Here is a 23,417-nt window from a genome sequence, read left to right on the forward strand (position 1 = left end):
GAGCTTACAGGTGTTATTAGGGTGCTACAATTAGAATTAAAGAGCCAATTGTATTGCACAGCTATGCCTCTCTACTCAAGAAGCAAACACCCCAGAAAGAATATGAGTAAGTTTCTTGCATGCCCTTCCTTGGTCAAGGGAGGGCAGTCAAAGGCAGGGTGCCCTGATTGACAGCACCATCAAACTGTAGTCAGTGCTGGAGTCCTGGTTCTAAAATATCTGATTAATGGAACAGAGGAAAGGGACATGGGAACCGGATAAGCTAAAGAAACAGAAGTGTTTTAGAGACTGCAGACTTACAGTCATTATATTGTTCAAATGATGTCACTGACATAGGCACACACATTGTATGTAGAAACTATCAATAAAGATAATTTTAAAGCTATATGCATATTTAATATTAAATATATGCATAATATATAAAATATATTCTGAACAGAATTTTGATTTCACTGAAAAGTTTACTAGCAGGTCATTTTTAACGTTTGTTATCTAACTAGGGAGAGATACATGGAAAATAAAATGAAAGTGATACTGTCTCAAATAGTTAACATGCAAAATAGTTAACATCCAAAAATCTGCCTTTGCTGTTTCACATATAAGCCAACAATAAATCTCACACCATCTATTTTGGTTATGGTAAATCATAGTCGTATGTGGTCATGATTGTGGCTAATTGTGGGATAAAGGATGTAATTTTAGAGTATGAATGAAATATCCTCTTGTTGACATTTTATGCAAGACAGTCTGGGAACAATAGGCTGAGAGCAAACAACTATGTGATATGAATCCTCCTACAGAGAGAATAAGGAACGTTTAAGGATTCTGATTCCTAATGATGTTTTTAAAAGCCAGAATGCTCCATATTTAGAATGTGCCAGCTGTTTCAAATTAAGGAAGCTGTAGACTCTTCTGACATGAGTTCATTGATGATGGGATTTGTGTGTGAGAACAACTCATACAGTTATGTGTGAACAGAAAATCCTGAACTATTAGTTTATAGAGGAATACATTCTGTGGTAAATGGCTATTCCACACTAAGATTTTCAGTCTACATTGAGATTTATAACTTTTTAAAGAGAGGATTTATTTAGCACTTGATCTGAAATGGCCTATGGATGTATGACAATACCAAGAACTTAAAAGGAACTAACTTTGTATTTTTTTTAAAAAAAACTTCTGCTTTCACTTCACAAAAGGCAATGTCTTTCATTAAAACTGAACAATTAGCCCTGTCAAAGCAAAGCCTCAAACAATTAAAGTAAGACTCAAAATTATTTCCTTTCTTGGAAATCTTTAGTAACAGGCGAAATATTTATACAATATGAAAAGAAGGCAGAATGTGCCCTTTGCTTCTATAACATGTCTCAAGTAAGAGAAACTTGGAGTGCACTGATGGTGGCCATTTGGTGTCAAGATAGACTGGTAGTGCCTGCCAAAACTTTTCAGGGAATTCTCTAAATAAATATGAGTCAAAGGAAATTAAAAATTGTGCCATTTTATAATTATACTATGCACAGTTCACTGCAGTAGGTATTCAAGTGACTCAGCCACCACACTTTCCATTCTAGAAATGACTTAGTGTTCACATAATGTGTCTGACACCATTAGTGGGTGATGCAGAGAAGGCTTGACTTCCTGGGATCTAGTTTCCTGATTATCTTCCTCCCTCCCTCCCTTCCTCCCTCCCTCCCTCTCCCCCTCCCCCCTCTCCTTTCCTCCCTTCCTCCCTCCCTCCCTCATTCCCTCTCTCCCTCCCTCCATTCCTTCCTTCCTTACCTTTCTTCTTTTTTCCCTCCTTCTCTCCTTCCCTGCCTCCCTTCCTTCTGTTTTGTTAAATGTTTTGAGATACTTGTAGATTCACATGTATTAGTAATAAATAATATATAGAGATTTTATGTATGCTTTAACCAGTTTCTCCCAGTGATAACATCTAGCAAAACTGCAATACAATATCACAACTAGGATATCAGTGTTGATGCAGTCAGAAGACAACATTTCCTTTTATTATTGATTTTTTATTTATATAAGGGGAACAAATTCCATATGTACAGATTTAAGAGCACAATTTAAATTCCTGCCAACAGTGTAATTAGGGTACCTTTTTCTCCACATTCTCACGAACAGTTCTTATTTTATTTGTGGATAATAACTATTCTAATTGGGTGAGGTGAAACCCCATTGTGGTTCTTATTTGCATTTCTCCAATGGCTAGTTATCTTGAGCATCTTTTCAGATGTCTGTTGGCCATTTTTTACCTCATTCTTTGAAAAATTCTTATTAATTGAATTTAGCACATTTCTAAACTGGATTTTTCACTTTGTTGTGTTGAATTTCTTGAGCTCTTTATACATTCTGGAAATTAATACTTTATGAGATGTACAGTTTGAAAATATTTTTCCCCATTCTCTCAGTTGCCTCTTTACTCTACTGAGTGTTTTCTTTACTGTGCCAAAGCCTCTTAGCTTGATGTAATCCCATTTGTCTATTTTTGCCTTTGTTGCCTATGCTTCTGGGGTATTTTCCAAGAAGTTTTTGCCTATGTCAACTTCTTGCAGTGTTTCCCCTATGTTTTTCTCTAGTAATTTGATGGTTTCAAGTCTTAGATTTATACCCCTGATCCTTTGTGATTTATATCCCTGATCCAATGTGAGTTGACTTCTGTATAGGGTGTAGGATAGGGGTTTAGGTTTCATACTTCTTCATGCAGAGATCCAATTTTCCCAACATCATTTGTTGAAGAGGTTGTGCTTTTTCCATGGAGTGATTTTAGTTCATTTGTCAAAGATTAGTTGGTTGTAGATGCGTGGATTAGTTTCTGGGGTCTATAATCTGTTTGGTTGCTCGACATGTCTATTCTTCTGCCAGTACCAGGCTGTTTTGATTATAACCGGCCTGTAATATGTCTTGAAAACTGTTATTGTGATGTTTCCAGCTTTATTTTTATTGTTAAGGATTGGTTTAGCTATTTGGGGTCTCTTGTGTTTCCATTTGAATTTTAGGGTCATTTTTTTACAGATCAAGAAGAACGTGTTCAGTATTTTGATTGGGATTACATTGAATCTGAAAATTGCTTTTAGTATGAACATTTTGATTCATGATATTTGTTGTATCTCCTACTATTTGTTTATTTAATATTTTATAATTTTCATCCTAGACATCTTTCATATCCTTGGTTAAATTTATCCCAAGGTATAAAAATGTTTTGTAGCTATTGTGAGTGGGGCTGATCTTACAGGTTCTTTCTCAGTCATGGCATTGTTTGTGTATACAAAGGCTATTGATTTTTGTGTGTTGATTTTATATCCTATAACTGTGAAACTCTTTTATGAGTTCTAATAGTCTCTTAATGGAGTCTTTTGGTTCCACTAGGTATAGGGTCATATCGTTTGCAAATAGGAATAATTTGACTTCTTTTTTTCCCATTGTATCCCTTTTAATTTCTTTTCTTGTCTAATGGCTCTAGATAAAACTTTAAGAACTATATTAAATGCTAATGATGAGAGTGACCATCCTTGCCTGGTTCTGGATTTTAGTGGAAATGCTTCTAGCTTTTCCTTATTCAACATGATGCTACTAGGGGTTTGTCATATATTGCCATGATTGTATTGAAAAATATGAGACAAAACTTTCATTACTACAAGGATCTCTCATATAGCCTTATATAGTCACATTCACTTTTCTCCTTCCCTACTTCTATCACAAAACTGTCATATATTTAGAATCAAACAGTATCTAATCTTTCATGATTGGCTTTTCTCACTCAGTATTAGCTGTGTGTCGATAGTTCATCCCCTTTTAATACAAAGTAGTACTCCATGGTATGAATATACTAGTTTGTTTAATTATTGAGACACATGTGAGTTTGTTTTCAGATTTTAATCATTAAGAATAGATCTGCTATAGACATCTACATAGTAATGCTCATTAGTAGCAATATTTACTATAGCCAAAGGTGAAAATAATTCATATCCCTTCATAGTCCGTTGAATGGATAAACAAATTCTTGTCTATAAGGCTTGGAAACTTTATATGTGCTATAAAGAGATGAACTTTGAAGATAACATGCTAAGTGTAATGAATGATAAAGCAAGCTAAAACAAAGATGGGTCAGAGAAGAGGAAAAATCCCTGTTCTTTGAAATGATCAAGCTAAACATCCTTGAGCAGCCTCCAAAAGATGGGCTTTATATAGCATGCCTTGAAGAGTAGGCAGGGTTCTCAAATAGTCAAAGACCACAGGGGATGCAAAGGGCAGTAATGGAAGATTGCCCTAGAAAAGGCTCATCACAGGGCTGGCACTGTGTCATAGCAGATAAAGCCTCCGCCTGGGACGTGGCATCCCATATGAGCACCAATTTGATTTCCTGCTGCTCCACTTCCAATCTAGCACTCTGCTAATGGCCTGGGAAAGCAGTGGAAGATGGTTCAAGTGCTTGGACCCCTGCACCCACATGGGAGACCCAGATGAAGCTCCTGTTTCCTGGGCCTTGCACTAGTCCAGTCCTGGCTGTTGCAGTCATTTGGGAAATGAACCAGCAAATGGAAGATCCTTGTGTCTCTTCCTCTCTCTGTAGCTCCTCTTTTGAAACAAACGAATGAATCTAAAACAAAAAAGAAAAAAAGAAAAACTCATCCTGAGGAGAGAAGGAGGCTCCTGGTTTCCAAGAATAATAGACCAGTGTGACATTATGGTCAAGTAGGGAGAGATTCAAATATAAAGGGAACAAATATATGATAATGTGTTTTGAAGGCTAGTGGAAAAACCTATTTGTACTCAGACCCTATACTCACACGAGTTTCCAAAGGAATTCAAACAAGGATACAGGCTTTAAATAGGATATGAAAAGGTTTTCATTTGTGTAGTTGGTTCTTAATATTTTAGGCTGAAGATTGGATAAAATTTAATATTTCATAAGAAACTTCTTTATTTTCTTAATTACAAGCTAGAACTATTTATTTGCTTAATGTGTCAAAATGAAATAAGAATAATTCTATTGCTAAATTTTTTTCTCCTTCAACTTTGACCAGTTCTGCAAGTCTTCCTTGGGCACAATTTTATTTTAGTCTAATTCCATCTATTTTCCCCAGATAGGCTTATTTCTGATAAGTAAATAGCAGACAACAATTTAAGTAATTTTTGAAGACCCACTAGAAATTCTTGTCAACTTACAATGGGGTAACATACCAATGAATCCATTGTAAGTTCAAAATAAATTTAATGCACCTAACCTATCAAACCTCATAGCCTAGTCTATATTAATCATGCTCAGACACTCTCATTAGCCTCCAACTAACACAAACTAACACAAAGCTTGTTTTTAAATGAAGCGCTTAGTATCTCATGTAATTTGTTATACACCGTATCCAAGAAATGCTTGCAATAAGTGCTCTGTAGAGTGCCAGTTATTTCTCCTGTAGCACCAGGATTCATTGGGAGCTGTGGCTGCTGCCACTGCCCAGTATCACAGAGGATGGCCAGCCCAAGAAATCCAAATGCCAAATGTGAGGCACTGTTTCTGTGGGATAGATATGTGTTCTCGCCATTGTAAAGTCCAGAACTTGAGATTGTGGACCATCACTATGTGCCACCTGGCAAAATTATGAGTAAATTCTTTTTACCCAGTTGCTTTGTCAATTTGGCAGCATGTTCAAAAGCTGGATTCTTGATCTATATGGAATCTGTTACACTCATTTGCCCTCTTTGAGTGGGGGAGATAATAATGGCTTTATTTATATTGTAGTAAGGATAAAAAGTTGATAGTGCTTTAATCTAATACTTGTATTATTAGGTAATAAACTTTGTGATGGCTTGGACTTTTTATTATAAATCCTTGCATTCTCCATGTACTTCTGTATCTGGCACATAGCAACTAATTATTATTGGTGGCACAAATACCATAGTCCATATATCTTCTTTTACACATAGCACCTGTTTAATAAGTTTATTGATAAGTAAACAAATTATGTTCTATGAAGTCTAATTTAAAAATAATTCAACATATACTATTTTATTTAATCATAGTAAATAATCCAGAATAGAGTTTTTTTTTTACTTGTTCTTTTTTAAAGATTTATTTATTTATTTGAAAGCCAGAGTTACACAGAGAGAGGAGAGGTAGAGAGAGAGGACTTCCATCTGATGGTTCACTCCCCAGTTGGCTGCAACAGCAGAAACTGCGCCTATCCAAAGCCAGGAGCCAGGAGCTTCTTCCAGGTCTCCGACGTGGGTGCAGGGCCCAAGGACTTGGGCCATCTTCTTCTGCTTTCCCAAACCACAGCAGAGAGTTGGATCAGAAGTGGAGCTGCCGGGACTAGAACCGGCGCCCCTACGGGATGTCGGCACTTCAGGCCAGGACATTAACCCGCTGCACCACAGTGCTGGCCCTGAGTTTTTTTTACTTGTATCCAAAGCAAACAAACAAAATCACAGACTTATTACTTTTTATCCTTCTAGAAGTAGATGTCTAATATAATATTGAGCAAAAGACAAATCATGTGTCTTCCATTGGCTTCATTTAGTGTTTAAATAAACATTATGGATATTACAAACAGATAGATAAACAAAATATAACATTGTTATATTATGTTATATAACATGTTAATATATAACATGCTGAAATGTTTAGAAGTTTAATTAAGTCTAAAAAATGAGTTTTAACATTTAAATTTGATTTTTGAAAACCTTTTGCCAGAAATTAGACATCAATAGACATCAGAGAATTCGTAAAGAAATAAATCATTTTAATGTATGTTTAAAAATTGCTCTCCTATAAGTGAGTCTTCAGTTCACATGAAGAGACTCAGAAATGAGAATTCCATAAGTCATCTCTCAATGGTTTACTGAGAACTCACCAAAGGAAAAATGACTGTAATGTAATTGGAAAAACCTTTATTGTAATGTAAAACTTCTGCAAAACTTAGCAAGATTACAGAGAGAAGTCTCTGAAAATGTAACATTTCTGGAAGAATTCTTTGGTGGAACCACACCTCAGCAAGTATTAGGCAATTCACATGATGAATTGTGACAGAGACTGGTTAACCATTCTTCAAAAGTTCTTTTCTGTTATACAGCCTGCATTTTTGTTTCCCATTATTGTGAGTGGGACCAAGTAAATGAATTGTGTTATCATTTATAAACTTTGCTAACAAATATTCAATAGTTGCAGCAGTTATTGTAACAGTTATTTAGAATACCATCTTTATCAATTACAAAGTTATTTATTGTATAGCAAAAAAACATGGATAGGCATGTATGTACATGTGCATATATGTATACATATATGTACATATGTATATATGTCTAGGGGTATATATTGACATACATATATTTGTAGATGCAACTATATATGCTAAGTTGAAATTAATGGGTGCTTCAGAATATGTTGAGTTTCAAATTACCTCGATAGCAAAATAAAACACAATGAAACAGAAGAGACATATCTGTCTGTTTAGCAATTGTCTTGTTAACATTAAAACTTTATTTCAGAACTTTTATAATATCCTATTTGGGAGAAACATCTTGTAACATATCTCAGTGGATCAGTAACCATAACACATATGCAAAAATGAAATTCTATGTGTAGTTTTGTGGGTGAGTTTTTAAGAGTTATGGTAGTAAACTATTTGAAGTGACTAGTTTTATGAATTGTCCTCTTATGAATTTGTTTGACCATTTATAAAGGTCTTCTGTGGTTAAATGTCAAGGCTGAACAAACAAACACCTGCACACTGTGATATATGAGAAAAGACAGCGACTGCATCCATACACGCGTGCTACAAGTTTGAGTAAGTTGGTAGTGAGGCTCAGAATAGCACTGCATCTGCCTGTGTGTTACATGCACACTTAGCAGAGCCGATCCTGAACACGTGTAAGCCTTTATGGTTTTGGCTATGGTCAGCAATACTGTCCAACAGTGATGTGAGGCTCCTTCTAGGATAAATCATGAGTATATAATTTACCATGGAGTAGCCTATTTATGGTACACAAGAGAATACCTTGCTGTTTTTTCACCACAGTTATTAAATCTTAGCAGCAGTTAAAATCCAAGATGCAGTAAGACTGTGCATGAGATGACAGGGTGCTTCCTACACTCTTCTGGCCTTGAAAAAAATGATGTTAAGTAGTCTGATTAAAACTCAGGAAATGGAAAGAATGGGAATTCTGAGTCAGAGGAACTTATCTTCAAATCTTGGCTTCTTATTTAACCTTTGTTAATTTACATTTTAGGTTTTTTTTTTTTTTTCAACATGGAGAGCCATATACCTGGTCATTTTTCCTCATCTTCTAACACCTCTTCTGTCAATTCTCTGTTTTATAAATTCTAAAGTAAAAAAAAAGTTTTTGTAGCAAATGTCAATTCATTGGATAAGAATATAAAAGCCTCTTACATATTGGTACCTATAGGAAAATGTAAGCTACAGTTCTAAGGACCTTATGTTATTATAATTTTAATCCTTACATGATTAAATAACTTATCTGATGGATGTTATTAAAAGCAGTTTGCTGATGCTTTTCATAATAATCATAAGGAAGAATAGTAGCAACTTCTTTATTGCAGTAATTTAAGCTCTGCAAGAATAAGATAGGTCTTTTAACAAGATGTTAAGGTGTACTTAATCACTAGTCAAGAAATAGTTAATATTTTTTCTTGAGACTTTTATTGCCTCATCTAGAAAGATTGCATTCCAAACACTCTGCTTCTAGAATCAAGAAACTAAGTAGTGAATATCTAGTTTACAAATCTAGTTTGTGAATAACCTTGATGATATACTTTTGTGAATTGGTTTGTTCATTTGTGTAAAGATGTGGGTGGAGAAAAAATGAGGGTGGCAGAGGGAGGGGAGGGGAGAGAATGAGAGAATGAGAACCGAGAGTGAGAGCCAGTGAGGGGAAGAGAGAGAGAGAGAGAGAGAGAGAGGCCAAAGAGATAATTCTAAATTTCAGGCAAGAGAAATTATCCTTGAAGAGATCAAATTGCATTTCACTAGTTTGCATTGCAAGGGGTGTGTTAGCAACAAAAATTTTAGCATTACCATTACCCTTCCTTATCTGCACTTATTAACTAGCATCACAAATTAATGGATATTCCATTAACAATGAATTTTGGGTTCCAAAGAAAGTAGTGTCAGGTTGCTACATCTGGATTATTTTCAGGAGCGGAAAATAAAATAACGAGGATGCCAATTGGGCCACCCACTGCAAAATGTGGGTGACCAAATGAGCCAACAGAACCTCTAATGAGTATTTACGCCAAAGGACTCTGCATGTAAACTACTTCCAGACTGATGTGGTGCCAACCTCAGAGGATTAAGCCTTTCAATGGCTTTTGTTGATCAGCAGCCAAGGCATCTAGGAACAAAGAAGGGGTCTCCTTATTAAACGTATCAAGAATATTACTTTCAGACAAGAAGAATGTGGAGAAGGGATCAAAGGACACTATAAAGAAGATGGAAGACAGTAGAAATAAAGTAACAACAGCATCCGTCATACTCTGGATGTGGGGTGATTTTATTTAGTTAAGGCGTTATTTTTCAGAAGGCTTTAAAGTGTTGCTAAGCATTTATGTGGTCTGGCCTACATTATAGGTAGTTGTGTACATGTCTTTGGTTTTGCTCATCATGGGGGCAGGGATTTCTTTGCTGTGTCCCATCAGTGTGCCATTACAGTCCTTTACCCTCCCAGCATTAAGCAGAGTATAGAAATAAGCTACTTAATGATTTTTGAAGTATACTAAGTGGAATTATGAGACTACTCTTGTTTTAATACTAGAGAGGTTGTGAGGAGAAACATAACATAGTTTTCTTTTTGGACAGATAAATCAGTAATACAAAGAAATCACATGCATAGAGAGGGAATAGCACAGTATCGTTTGGTCTGGGTTTATTCTGACTCATGGATGTTGTATATTTTAGACAAATCAAATCCCCAAAGCAATGCAAATGACAGAGTGCATGAAGAAAATCACATTCTCTACATGTTTATATAGAGAAACACAAAGGAAGACAACATTTGCATACTGTGACAAAAGTCAGTGCTAGAAAAGATTGTAAGATGGCCACCCAAACAAATATTTACTTCAGTAAAGCAAAGCAAGGCAAAACCAAACCAAAACTAATTTGGCATTTTTTAAATTTTAAAACATAACAATAGCAGTAACTTTATTTCTTTATTCTTTTTCCAAATAGCTAGGTTGATATTTTGGAAACCTTACCTCTCTGGTCCTTCTCAATGTCATCAATTGCATTTAATAGCAAGATTTCTTAAGAAATAGGGTAAAATGTGATGGATGCCTGTTGGTTTTCTCTATATAACTATACTATATAAACTGAAGATTTTTCCAATGATCAGCAATTCCATAGTCCTAAAATTCTGTAAGTTGAATAGGCCCAGTAGAGTTACAGCAGTTCATAAACTAGACCAGAGTGAAAGCAGAGATTGAACTTTGATCCAAGGCAAGGAAGACCTGTTGTGTCAATCATTTGAGAGTTGTATAACAGCAATAGTGACGACCAATAGAGATAGTCTTGATGGGTATGGCATGAGGAAAAAAGTGGTCATGTAATCATCATAATAATGATATTAGTAATAGTAATAGCTATTGTTGATTACCTGATGCACAAGAATTTTGATGAGAATTTCACATATATCATTTCATGAAATCTTTGGAGTGATAATGGCAAAAGTAGATAGCCTTTACTGTATTTTAAATGAACACCATTTGCATACTTGATTATACATAATTAAAAATTTCTGAAATGTGTATTTTTTTAGATTAAATGATCCCACAAAATACCAGAAGACATTCTCAGTTCTTTATTTTTTCAAAGATTTATTTATTTATTTGAGAGGAAATTTACAGAATGAGGGAGAAACAGAGAGAGAGGTCTTCCATCCACTGGTTCACTCCCCAAATGGTTGCTGGAGCTAAGCTGATCTGAAGCCAGGATCCAGGAGCTTCCTCCAGGCCTCCCACATGGGTTCAGGGGCCCAAGCATTTGGGCCATCTTTTACTGTTTTCAAAGGCCATCAGTAGGGAGCAGAATCAGAAGTGGAGCAGCTGGGACATGAACTGGTGCCCATATGAGGTGCCGGCACCACAGGTGGAGGCTTAACCTACTAAGCCACATCACTGGCTCATCTCAGTTTTTTATGTTAGTTAATACCTATGGTCTTTATGATAACCTTGTGAAGTAAATGGTAATATTATGGCTATTTTGTAAATGTAAAAATTGAGGTCAAAATAAAAAATCATGCATCTTATAAGTGGTAGAACTGGAATTAAATTCCAGCATGTCTGGGTTGAGTGTACAGAAGTTTGACAAAAGCTCAAAATGCAAATACTGATGAAAATATGGGCCATGGTTGGCTTTTACAACTCATAATATCCCTGAAACTGTACATTAAAAGTTTTTACCCTTTACTTCTCATTCAATTCTTTAGTTCTTGATGTCTTATGTATCTAGGGAGTGGGAATACATAGATTTGAGCTGAGAGGAAGGTTGGAATTGTGAGGGTATCTGAACAATTCGAACTCCTGGGATTATTTCTCTGTGTCTTCTTTTACCTGTCTCTACCTCCACCACCACCAGTCAATTCCAGATTGTTTCTTTCTCCTGGGTCTCTAGCTTAGAAAATAGTAGCCTATTTCTCTTTTTTTTTTTTTTTTTTTTTTTTTTTTTTTTACTGACAGGCAGAGTGGACAGTGAGAGAGAGAGACAGAGAGAAAGGTCTTCCTTTTGCCGTTGGTTCACCCTCCAATGGCCGCCGCGGTAGCGCGCTGCGACCTGCGCATCGCGCTGATCCGATGGCAGGAGCCAGGTGCTTCTCCTGGTCTCCCATGGGGTGCAGGGCCCAAGGACTTGGGCCATCCTCCACTGCACTCCCTGGCCACGCAGAGAGCTGGCCTGGAAGAGGGGCAACCGGGACAGGATCGGTGCCCCGACCGGGACTAGAACCCGGTGTGCCGGCGCCGCAAGGCGGAGGATTAGCCTAGTGCGCCTATTTCTCATACTGGAAGCAATCATGCAAAGTAAATATTAAAAGCCTTCAAAAGCTAGAGACCTCAAAGAAATAAAGGGGTGAAATGATGAGATAACAGGGGAAAAGGAACCCTTCCTTCTTGAACAGTATTCTCCCAGTTAAATATACTTGCTGCAAGTTGTTTATTTATTTATTTTTTGGTGTGTGTGTAATTTGCCTGAATTTCTGGGCAAAGGGCTGGGAAGCCTGGGAAATGATGACTTAGGAAAAGAAGTGTTAGTGCTGCTGAGAGAGTTGTTTTTGAGAGTGGTGGAGTCAGGACAGCAGTCAAGGTTCTGGACAAGTGGGAGCAGCTGAGATACACATTGACCTGTGTGTGAAGGGAAAGGGGTTCCAAACAGTGTAAAGGTTTGACCCAAACCAGAGTAAGTGAATCCCTGATTGATTTTGAGCTAAGATTGTGAAACTATTTTTTTTTAAATTTTATTTTGGGGAGGGGGACCCATCCTAAACTTAAAAAAAAGGAAATAAGCATAAATCAGCTAGATTCCAAGAATCTAGCACTCAGCTTAATTCCAGAAAGGAACTGGGATTTATTTTAGGTAAAATGCGGAAATTTCTTCTTCAGTATTTTGTTTGAGTTTGGGAGTGTCTCTAAGTTGACCAGTAATGTTTCTGTAAAATACATATTGGCAACATGGGAAAAGGAGGAAGAGTGTGACTGTATATCTTCAGGGATTGTCTTTTTATCTTCTTTTGAATGGGGGAGTCAATAATATTAACTCCTTTCCTCTTAACCTAAAGGATCCACAACAAGAGCCAGCTCTTCAAATTCAATAAAACCCCATGTGTGACAACAGCTCAGGATTCCTGCCAACACAATCAAAGCCAAACTGCCCAGAAAGCCATATGGAAAATGAAGAATCAATGACTTCATTATCCAGCTCACTTTATGCATCCATAAAAATTCTACTATCTGCTGGGCACACTGTTCCCCAGCAACTTGAAATGTAAAAATAATATTTGTAGTAATTTTAAGAATCTGTGAAGCATGGTCCATTATTTTAAATTTTACTTTAAGTCTTAATCACAGTGAAGAGCTTCCCAGTGGGGCTGGAGGAGAGAGAATATATGAAATGTGTGTGTGTGTGCATGTGTGCTCATACAGATGTATGCTAACATGTTAGAGACAGGACTAGCATGAGACTTGTATCTTTTTTTTTTTTTTTTTTGGACACGAAGAGTGGCAGAGTGGACAGTGAGAGAGAGAGAGAGAGACAGAGAGAAAGGTCTTCCTTTTCCGTTGGTTCACCCTGCAATGGCCGCTCTGGTGGAGCGCTGCAGCCGGTGCACCACGATGATCCGATGATCCGAAGCCAGGAGTCAGGTGCTTCTCCTGGTCTCCCATGCAGGTGCAGGGCCCAAGGACTTGGGCCACCCTCCACTGCACTCCCGGGCCACAGCAGAGAACTGGACAGGAAGAAGAGCAACTGGGAGAATCCGGCACAACTGGGAGAATCCAGCGCCCCGACTGGAACTAGAACCCGGGGTGCTGGCGCCGCAGGCAGAGGATTAGCCTAGTGAGCCGCGGCGTCGGCTGACTTGTATCATCTTAAGAAATTTGCTGTTTATTTCCTCCATCTATAAAAATGGTGACAACAATATGAGATTACTGGGAAGCTATGGAAAAAGTTTGAAGAGCCACACCAGTAGATTAGGACTTTACTTAGCTTATACACCTCCAAATCTTATATTCTGCTTTGCTTCACTCTCTGAGGTTCCCACCCATTCTCCCTCCCCCTGCTTTCCTTCCTTCTTTCTCTTTCTTTTGACAAGTATCTATCAACCTTAGGTATATTAGGTTTGCATATTAGGTACCTGGTTGAGCAAACTGCTGGTGGGGAGGACAAACAGATCTGTGGCCTTGGATTATGGCATCGCCCTCGGCAAAATCCAGACTGGAATGTGGGTCACAGCTGAGGCAGTCTTACCCGCCCACACATGGCTTTCCTTCTGGCGCTTTGCCCTGTTTGTCACCATGCTGTCTCCAGCCACAGGGACTTTACACGAGCCGTTTCCACTTTCTGGCACTTTTCCTCTTCTTGGCTTTCCCTTCAACTGGTGAACTCATGGGCATCCCTCAAATCTCAGCTCTTTGGAAAAACTTTCTCTGACCCTTAATCTAGATAGGATTTTTTTGCTATGCACTGTTATATCACGCTATCTTCTACTCAGACTACTGCTCTGCTCTAAGCTTGTCCTATGTACATCATCAGTTGCCATCAGATCCAAAACTACAGTAAATTTTGTATGGGAAAGCATTGTGTCTGCCTCCTGCCACCAAGGTGTAGTCAGAGCCTGACTCCAGATCTGGCCTCTGTTTTATTTATAGTTGAAGGAATGAATGAATAATTGAATGAATGGATAGATCCATGGAGGAACTTCATTGTTACCCATTCTTTTTCCCATTAGTAACTGTAGAGCTTTAAATCACGTGTTCTTTAAAATTCAAAAGTAAACATTTTAAAGTGTGCTCCTGTAATGCACAAATGGACTATAGTAATGCAGGTGATTCTTGGAAGACAGCGCCCATCATGACCTTTATTCTACTTGTACTTATTATAAAGCAGAAACCTAGGTCTGAAAACTTGGTAGTTCTGAGGCAGCCTCCAGAGAATTATGACTTCCAGGCTGTTCATTAAGATGCATATTGTTTAAAGAAAAAAGAACCCAGAGGCTTACAATATGCTCTTTCAAACATGACTTTGTGAACAATGGTCAAGCCATTTAGCTTACTTCCTAACAGATGAGATTTAAATAGAAAACACAAGTACATTCCTGGGAAAATTAGAATGGTTGAAAATATAGAAGGGATGGAGAGTGGACTACTAATAAGAAAAAATTCCTCCTCGAGAAATTGACTGTGTTGGTATTCAGTTGCAGCCTTTGCGACTGAAATTTAGAGTATGTATTATATGAATTTGGGCCTGTACTGCCCATCCGTAGATAAATCCTATTGCGTTGAAGATCAGTGAATTGCTATACTTTTCTTTAAAGTCAGAGTCTGATTCCAAAGGGAAACATTTGTTATTATTCCTCTGTGAAGGCACATTACATCACAAAAGCCAACTTTTTTTTTTTTTTTTTTGACAGGCAGAGTGGACAGTGAGAGAGAGAGTCAGAGAGAAAGGTCTTCCTTTTTGCCGTTGGTTCATCCTCCAATGGCCACCTCGGCTGGTGCGCTGCAGCTGGAGCACCGTGCTGATCCGAAGGCAGGAGCCAGGTGCTTCTCCTGGTCTCCCATGCGGGTGCAGGGCCCAAGCACTTGGGCCATCTTCCACTGCACTCCCGGGCCACAGCAGAGAGCTGGCCTGGAAGAGGGGCAACCGGGACAGAATCCGGTGCCCCGACCGGGACTAGAACCCAGTGTGCTGGCGCCGCAAGGTGGAGGATTAGCCTATTGAGCCACGGCGCCGGCCACAAAAGCCAACTTTTTACTAGAGTCAGTATACTAGCTACTAGTTGATAAATATTGTGTTAAATAATTTCAGTCACCACATGAGTATAAATGACCCATGGCTTATTACAAACTTACATATCTAAATTCATTTGGAACCACAAATTTAATTAAAATCCTTTACATTTTTACAAATTATTTATTTATTTTTAAAGATTTATTTATTGGAAAGGCAGAGTTACAGAGAGAGAGAGGGAGAGAAAGGTAAGGAGAGAGGGAGAGAGAGAAAGAGAGCGATCGATCTTCCATTTGCTGGCTCACTCACCAAATGACCACGATGTCCAGGGCTGAGTCAGGAATAAGCCAGGAGCCAGAAGCTTTATCTGGGTCTCCTGTGTAGGTGGCAGAGACCCAAGAACTTGGGCCATCTTCTGATTTCCCAGGTGCATTAGCAGGGAGGTGGTTGGAAGAGTTGCAGCCTGGACAGGAACTGGCGTACATAGGGGATGGTGGTAACATCACAGGTGGTGGCTTAACCTGTTGAGCCACAACACTGTACTCCCAAATTATTTTTGTCTTAAATTATTATATATAACATTAGATTTTCATTGGACTTTAAATATAAGCAAAAACATCTTAGAGCAATTAATATTTTTAGAAGAAAAATTTAAAAGAATCATCAAATATTAAAACAAGTGAAGTACTTTACATGTACTAAATCACATTTTTGGTGGGATGCTTCAGTTTTTACTGCTTTTTAATTGGTAAGACCTGTGTAACTCTCGGCTTTAACGTTCTTGGGAAATCTCTTCCTGCCAAGCTTTGAGAAATATCTCATTAGGCCCACGAAAGATTATGTTGCCATAGCTCATAATATTGTGGCTAAAATTAAGTATTTCAAGAAATATAACATTAATTATCTGTTAATAAAACAAGGCAAAAGCATATTTCTATTTTCTGTTAACTGCTTTCTTAGCTGGCATCTAAATGTCAAGAAACAAAATTTATGACCTGGTTAAAGCAATAAGAATGTGGGCATACTAGCAAAATGTGGAAACAGAGAGGAATACATTTCTCTTACTTTTATTCTTTTTTAAATCAAGTAGGTTGAGTGGAAATGGATGCTACATCTGCGAGGGTTTCCACATAAATTGAATCAATAGTTTGTGTGTTTGTGAGTTTGTGTGTGTATGGGCAAGCACATGTGTTTCTTTCTCCGTCTCTCTCTATACATACATACATACATACATACATGTTATATAAGCAAATGTATTTTAAAAAGTTAACTCACATGGTTGTGGGGATGGCGAGTGTGAAATCCATAGGTTGGAAACACACAGGTGATATGCCTGTTTTTAATTACTTTGTTTAGGGTTAATATGGAAGAATTGTACATTTTTGCTGGTACAATGTAGTATTTCAACATAGGTATGCAGTGTGTTCCAATGAACTCCAGTGCTGAGGTAGAAATTTCTTGTGTTCTGGGAAACCTCATTTTTTGTCCTTCAGGCTTTTCAGCTGATTGTAAGAGGCCTACCCACATGTTTGAGGACAATCTCCTTCACTTAAAGTCATGTGATTATAGATGTTAAGCACATGTGAAAACACACCTTCATAGCTATCCTGAAATCAGAGTCTGTCTGAACACCTGAGTACCGTAGCCCACCAAAATGATACATGAAACAAACTATCACCAAGGTGCTCACCAGTCTCCAACTTTAGTATTCATCTGCCCTTTAGTGGCAATGTAATACCTAGCCATAATTTAAATTTCAAAACACAGCGCCTTAGAACAGTCTTGTATTTGTGCTAATTGTCTTTTTTCCTTAAGTTGCTCCCCCCTTCATCATTTCTTAGTACACTGGTGCATTCATCCAAGGGTCGGAAAGAGCAGAGAGCCAATAACTCTCAGCCCCACTCAGCTGTGTACTTGATCAATAGATCCAGTACACAAAACACATTTGCAGTCCACTGAAGCTTTGGGACACTTTTCTCCTAATGATGTTGAAATAAAATTAAACTAAAAGAAACACAATTTCAGTGACATGATTAATTAAATTCACATATTAGATAACAAGGTCTGGCTGTAGGTTTAAAAATGACCATAACTGAGAAATGGAGATGAGTAGAAACATACTTTGAGATCCAGAAACAACTAACTTGATACAAACATACTGTGATTTCTATTGTTGACAATGTCATTGATACTGCTAATACCACTGTGATTCAAATTTACATTCACAATTGAAGGTTGTGTTTTCAGAGGTGAGTGAAAAGAAAGATATCATGTTTTCCCAATCAAATACAGAGACCGTGTTAAGAACCAGTCCATTGTTTGATGAGAAAGAAAAAAGAATCAACTAGCTGAGACTTGGAAATCATCTGTGGATTTATTTTCTCTAACGTTGCTCTGATGACAAGCATAACAATGCTAGTAGCTAACACATAAGTGCTAACTGAGTGTTAGATATTGTTCTAAGTGCTTAACATATGTCGCATTATATTATTCTCATGGAAACTCCCTGTGGTAAGATTTTACAGATGCACAGAGACGTGAAGTAACTTGTGTGAAATCACACAGTTTGTAAATAGTGGAGACAGATCAAAATAGCACGTGATCTTTTAACTGGATTATAGACTGCTGGTTTCTTTGTATTTACCCGAGTTGTACAGCAAATAATGGCAGGACAGGATTATGTGATTTTTTTTTATTCAGTGGAAAAAGTTATGGAGCACATTTTGAATATCTATAAATTTGCAGACAGTGTTTAATATTGCCTATCAACTTTCAAGTGCTTGTTAATTAATTTGTTGATGTTAGAAGCTCAAGAAAGAGAAACCCCATAAACTCAGTCCTGCAAAGAAAGTCTGAGACTTAACTGTTACTCTTTACCTGTGTGTGTGCGTGCGTGCGTGTGTGTGTGTGCGTGCATGCATGCCATGTGTGTCCAGGCTGTTGGTAGCTACAAACCTAAGAGTTTGAAATTCTTTATAAGTTTAAAATATTTTGAAATGTATTGTTCCATGGTTGCTTGACTCTGCTGGAGTTCTAGAAACACTTTGTTGTGGAAATGTCAAGGTATTAGAAGATTTAGTGAGCTTAGAAATTTAGAAAAATTAATATGGTGTTAAAACATTAAGTATTAAAGGTTCTTCAACTCTAAAAATTTTGTAAAAACAAACAACCCAGAGCATGTACCATTTTTCATCAGGATAAAAGCACTTTGTTTTCAGAAAGAGCTACTGAGTTTAGGATTACTATCTAGAACGTGTGACACTTTAGCACCTGCTGGTTTTTCAGAGATAGGGGAGGTGAGATTCCAAGACCATTCTGTGTCTGAAGAGTGTCAGCAAAATCTAATGTGAATATAAACATTCTCCTTTGTCCAAATAGTAATTTTCCAAATAATAGATGACGCATTTAGGAGTTAACCTTCTTCTTACATTAACTGGTATAAAGAAAAACTCAGATAAAGAGAGAACAGAAAAGTGAAATGCTTGGATCTCTGGACATGTGTTTAGTTATAATGAATAGTAAATATACATTGACCATATCATTAAGCTATAGTCCATTAGCTGGAGCAAGTCTATCATGATGGAATGAACAAACCAAATAAGAAAGAAGAAAACAAGAAAAACATAAACCAGCCCACTTCATTGTTCTTCTAGAGTTTAATTACTCTCTATTGTTATGATTTAGAAAGAGAGAATTTGGCTAATTAATTATAAGCATTTGTTCTAATTGTAAATTATAACTAATACAAAGGAAAGTTTACACATTTTATAACAATATGAATATAATGTGAAACATCTTGAAACCTTAGGCAGTGTGTTTTAGAGCTAGTTGACAATATTATTTATTTATTTATTTATTTCAGAGAGAGAGAAACAGACTCAATCATCTTTATTGGCATCTTAAATTCTAGGCCAAAGACCCGAGCTATAAACTATTGTTTATAAAATAGATTTACAATGGATAGCTAAAGATCCATGATTTGCTTTTTACAAAACTAGTTTTACCCTTTCTTTTTTTTTTTATAATTTTTTTTTTTTTTGACAGGCAGAGTGGACAGTGAGAGAGAGACAGAGAGAAAGGTCTTCCTTTTGCCGTTGGTTCACCCTCCAATGGCCGCCGCGGTAGCGCGCTGCGGCCGGCGCACCGTGCTGATCCGATGGCAGGAGCCAGGTGCTTCTCCTGGTCTCCCGTGGGGTGCAGGGCCCAAGCACTTGGGCCATCCTCCACTGCACTCCCTGGCCACAGCAGAGAGCTGGCCTGGAAGAGGGGCAACCGGGACAGGATCGGTGCCCTGACCGGGACTAGAACCCGGTGTGCCGGCGCCGCAAGGTGGAGGATTAGCCTAGCGAGCCGCGGCGCCAGCCTAGTTTTACCCTTTCTAAGTTTTCGCTTTTTTCACTCCAGTAAGTGAATTATTTCATCAACTGATGACATGTTGAGGAAATTCAGAAGCCATATTTCAAAAATTCCTTGTATTTCATTGCATATAAGAAGAATTGAGTTATCTGCATACTGTGGGAGAAAAGGTAAACGGGTTTCACAGGAACCTAAAAGTATTTGGTGAATGAATACTGAATGAATAAATGAAAGAGGAGTGAAATTTGCTAATAATAACTTTTAAAATTATTGCTCACTTTTACAAGCTTCTATCATTACAGACTTACTCATATTTTTAATTTTTTACTTGATTCCACATCAAGTATTCCCTATTTTAAAATCTAAAAAGTTGAGATTCCCATTAAAGCTTGACTATTTTGCTATTCTGTTCCCAAAATGAAGAACTTATGGAAATAATGAGTCTACGTACCACTTAATCACCATATCCTCTTAGGAGACATTTGAAAATACAGACATAAAGAATCAAGTGGATTTCCCAGATAAATAAAAGCAATTTAAATAAAAGGGAAAGGGGTAATTTCCTTGTGTTGAGTACATCAAGCCAACTATTTCTTACTGGCATGAAAGACCAATTTTCTAGAATTCCTGAGAAGGAAGAATGAGATCAATCAAGAGCACAAACTTATGAGGCAATCAGACACTCATAAAAACAGCTTAATAAAGTGAATTTTTGTGATGTGGATATGTGGGATATTTCATTTCTAATCCACAAGGAAAACCCTTTTATATGTTTGGAATATTTTCCAATATGGGCAAATAAAATCTTTTATTAGACATCTTGTGATTTCAGAAAGTTAAACACAATAATTGAGCATATATTTTTGGTTTTTCAAAGTATTGTCTGCTTGATATGATTAACCATTAAGAAAAGAAATTTAAACATGTCTCTATTTAATGTCTTTTTGAAATCTCTTAAATTCTTAATAATAACTTTAATAATACAATGGCAGCATTTTGTTTTATTTAAGGGATAAAGGGACCACTAAAAAAATAAAGCTGAATCTATTAGGAATGAGGGCAGTTGGTAGAACTGGAGTAAAAAATTACAAGCAGCTGTACTCAACTGCATAATTTTTTGGCCTCCTTGCTTAATTAAGATTTTACCAACTATATCCTTTAAAACTGTTACTAGTTATGTACCCATGAATTTAGATGTACTACACAATGCCTGCTATCTATTTCATGAATTAGGATTATTCTTATTTAGTGTATATGAGAGGGATTGGGATAATATCACCCTTTCTCATGAATACAGATACAAATCTTGTGAATTATAAGTAATGTGCATTCCAATGTGCATATTATCATTGGTCTCAAGTTTATATCTATTTTTGATTGTTCCTATTAGAAGAGATCATGAATTATATTTATATTCATACTTTAGCTTTAAATAGTTAGAATTTGTCAGTAAAGTTCTCAATAAAGATAAATGTAGTAAAACAGTTCATTTCAAGGCATTGTAATATAATTTATACAATATCAAAAAGGTATGAAAATATGAGTCAGGAAGATGGGCAAAAGGACTAGGTCCACTTAGCCTTTAAAGCCTGCAGCATTAAAGATGTCTGTATCACATTAAGATAAACTAAAAGCTCATTACATTTCTAGTAAGTTATTATTTTTAAGATAATCAACATTAAAATTTAGCACTATGTCATGTTCATTATTACTTGATTTATGAAGATGATAAATTTCCACTGAGAAAACATGTAAAGTTGCTTTGTTGAATAATTTCTCAAAGTTCTCTCCAATTGAAATAAGCAGTGGTGTTAATTAGGAACTTGAGAGATCATAGCAATGCAATGGAGAAGCCTTTCCATACTCTCCATAAATGTTTCCATTCCAGCTTTTACAGACATAGCCTTCTGTTTCACATTGATGGGGATTCTGTATACCATGCACTGCTTAAAACCTGCTTTGCTGGCCGGCATCATGGCTCACTTGGCTAATCCTCTGCCTGCAGCGCCGGCACCCTGGATTCTAGTCCAGGTTGGGGCGCCGGGTACTAGTCCCAGTTGCTCCTCTTCCAGTCCAGCTCTCTGCTGTGGCCTGGGAGGGCAGCGGAGGATGGTCCAAGTGCTTGGGTCCCATGCACCCACACGGGAGACCGGGAGGAAGTACCCAGCTCCTGGCGCAGTGCCGGCTGTGGTGGCCATAAGGGAGTGAACCAATGGAAGGAAGACCTTTCTGTCTAGCAAAAAACAAAACAAAACAAAACAAAACAAAAAAAACCTGCTTTGCTGTGTTGCATAAACATGGACACTTTTCAAATCTGATTTAGCTTGTCATTTGAAATAATGGAGTAGTATGTTCAAGAATGTTTTGGTTCATGATTTAAATGCAGCTATGACAATCATCTCTGTTTTCCTCTCTTATTTTCTTATGATAAAACAAACTTTTTGGGGGGCAACTCTGGTGTAGAAGTTAGGACACTGTTTGGGTTGCCCACATCCCATATTGGAGTGCTTAGGTTCAAGTCCCATTTCTGCTTCTGCTTCTAGCTTCCTGATAATGCACAACCTGGGAGGCAGCAGGTGATAGCCCAAGAACGGCAATCCCTGCCACGTGATCTAAATGGAAAATATAAAGAATAAATGGTAATACTATGGAATAGAAAATGAATCAATAAAACAACTAAAACTTTTTAAATCCATAAGAATAGTTCTAGGACTTTAAGATAATGCCTTAGAAATCTTTTGTGGGGCTGGCGCTGTGGTGCAGCGGGTTAATGCGCTGGCCTGAAGTGCTGGCATCCCATATGGGCGCTAGTTCTAGTCCCGGCAGCTCCACTTCTGATCCAACTCTCTGCTGTGGTTTGGGAAAGCAGAAGAAGATGGCCCAAGTCCTTGGGCCCCTGCACCCGCGTGGGAGAAGAAGCTCCTGGCTCCTGGCTTTGGATCGGCGCATTTCCTGCTGTTGCAGTCAACCGGGGAGTGAACCATCGGATGGAAGACCTCTCTCTCTCTCTGTCTCTCTCTCTGCCTCTCCTCTCTCTGTGTAACTCTGGCTTTCAAATAAATAAATAAATATTTTTTTTAAAAAGAAATCTTTTGTGAGGTTTTACGTAGCACAGGATTTACATCAGGGTGGGGGGAGACAACGATGATGGTTATTTTGTACCTAGGATTTTATGTAAATCAATGAGAATAATAAGATGTTTATAGCACTTTCCAGTGTACTTTCTTTCTTTTTTAAAAAAAGATTTATTTATTTGGCTTGAAAGTCCAAAGTCAGAGTTACACAGATGAAGAGAGGCAGAGAGAGAGGTCTTCCATCCGCTGGTTCATTCCCCAATTGGCTGCAATGGCCGGAGCTGCGCCAATCTGAAGCCAGGAGCTTCTTCCAGGTCTCCCACATGGGTGCAGGGGCCCAAGGACTTGGTCCATCTTCTACTGCTTTCCCAGGCCATAGCAGAGAGTGGGATAGGAAGTGGAGCAGCTGAGTCTCGAACCAGCACCCATTTGGGATGCCAGCACTGCAGGCAGAGGCTTTATCCCGTACACAGTGCCAGCCCCTTTTCAGTGCACTTTAAATAACATATTATTTCACTTGACTACTCAATGT

At 37.7% G+C, this 23,417-nt stretch overlaps 1 protein-coding gene and 1 non-coding gene across 2 annotated transcripts in view; one reads left to right on the plus strand and one right to left on the minus strand.

Moving 5' to 3' along the window:
- The window catches only part of DKK2 (dickkopf WNT signaling pathway inhibitor 2), a 106,065-nt gene that overhangs the window by 49,600 nt on the left and 33,048 nt on the right, over window positions 1-23,417 (plus strand). The gene's annotated exons all lie outside the window — the stretch shown is intronic.
- Window positions 1,229-1,344, minus strand: LOC133766178 (U5 spliceosomal RNA). The gene has a single exon (XR_009866696.1). It is a non-coding gene; the product is annotated as a U5 spliceosomal RNA (small nuclear RNA).

This window comes from Lepus europaeus, chromosome 8, assembly GCF_033115175.1.
Source record: "Lepus europaeus isolate LE1 chromosome 8, mLepTim1.pri, whole genome shotgun sequence".
In the NCBI taxonomy this organism is placed as follows: Eukaryota; Metazoa; Chordata; class Mammalia; order Lagomorpha; family Leporidae; genus Lepus; species Lepus europaeus.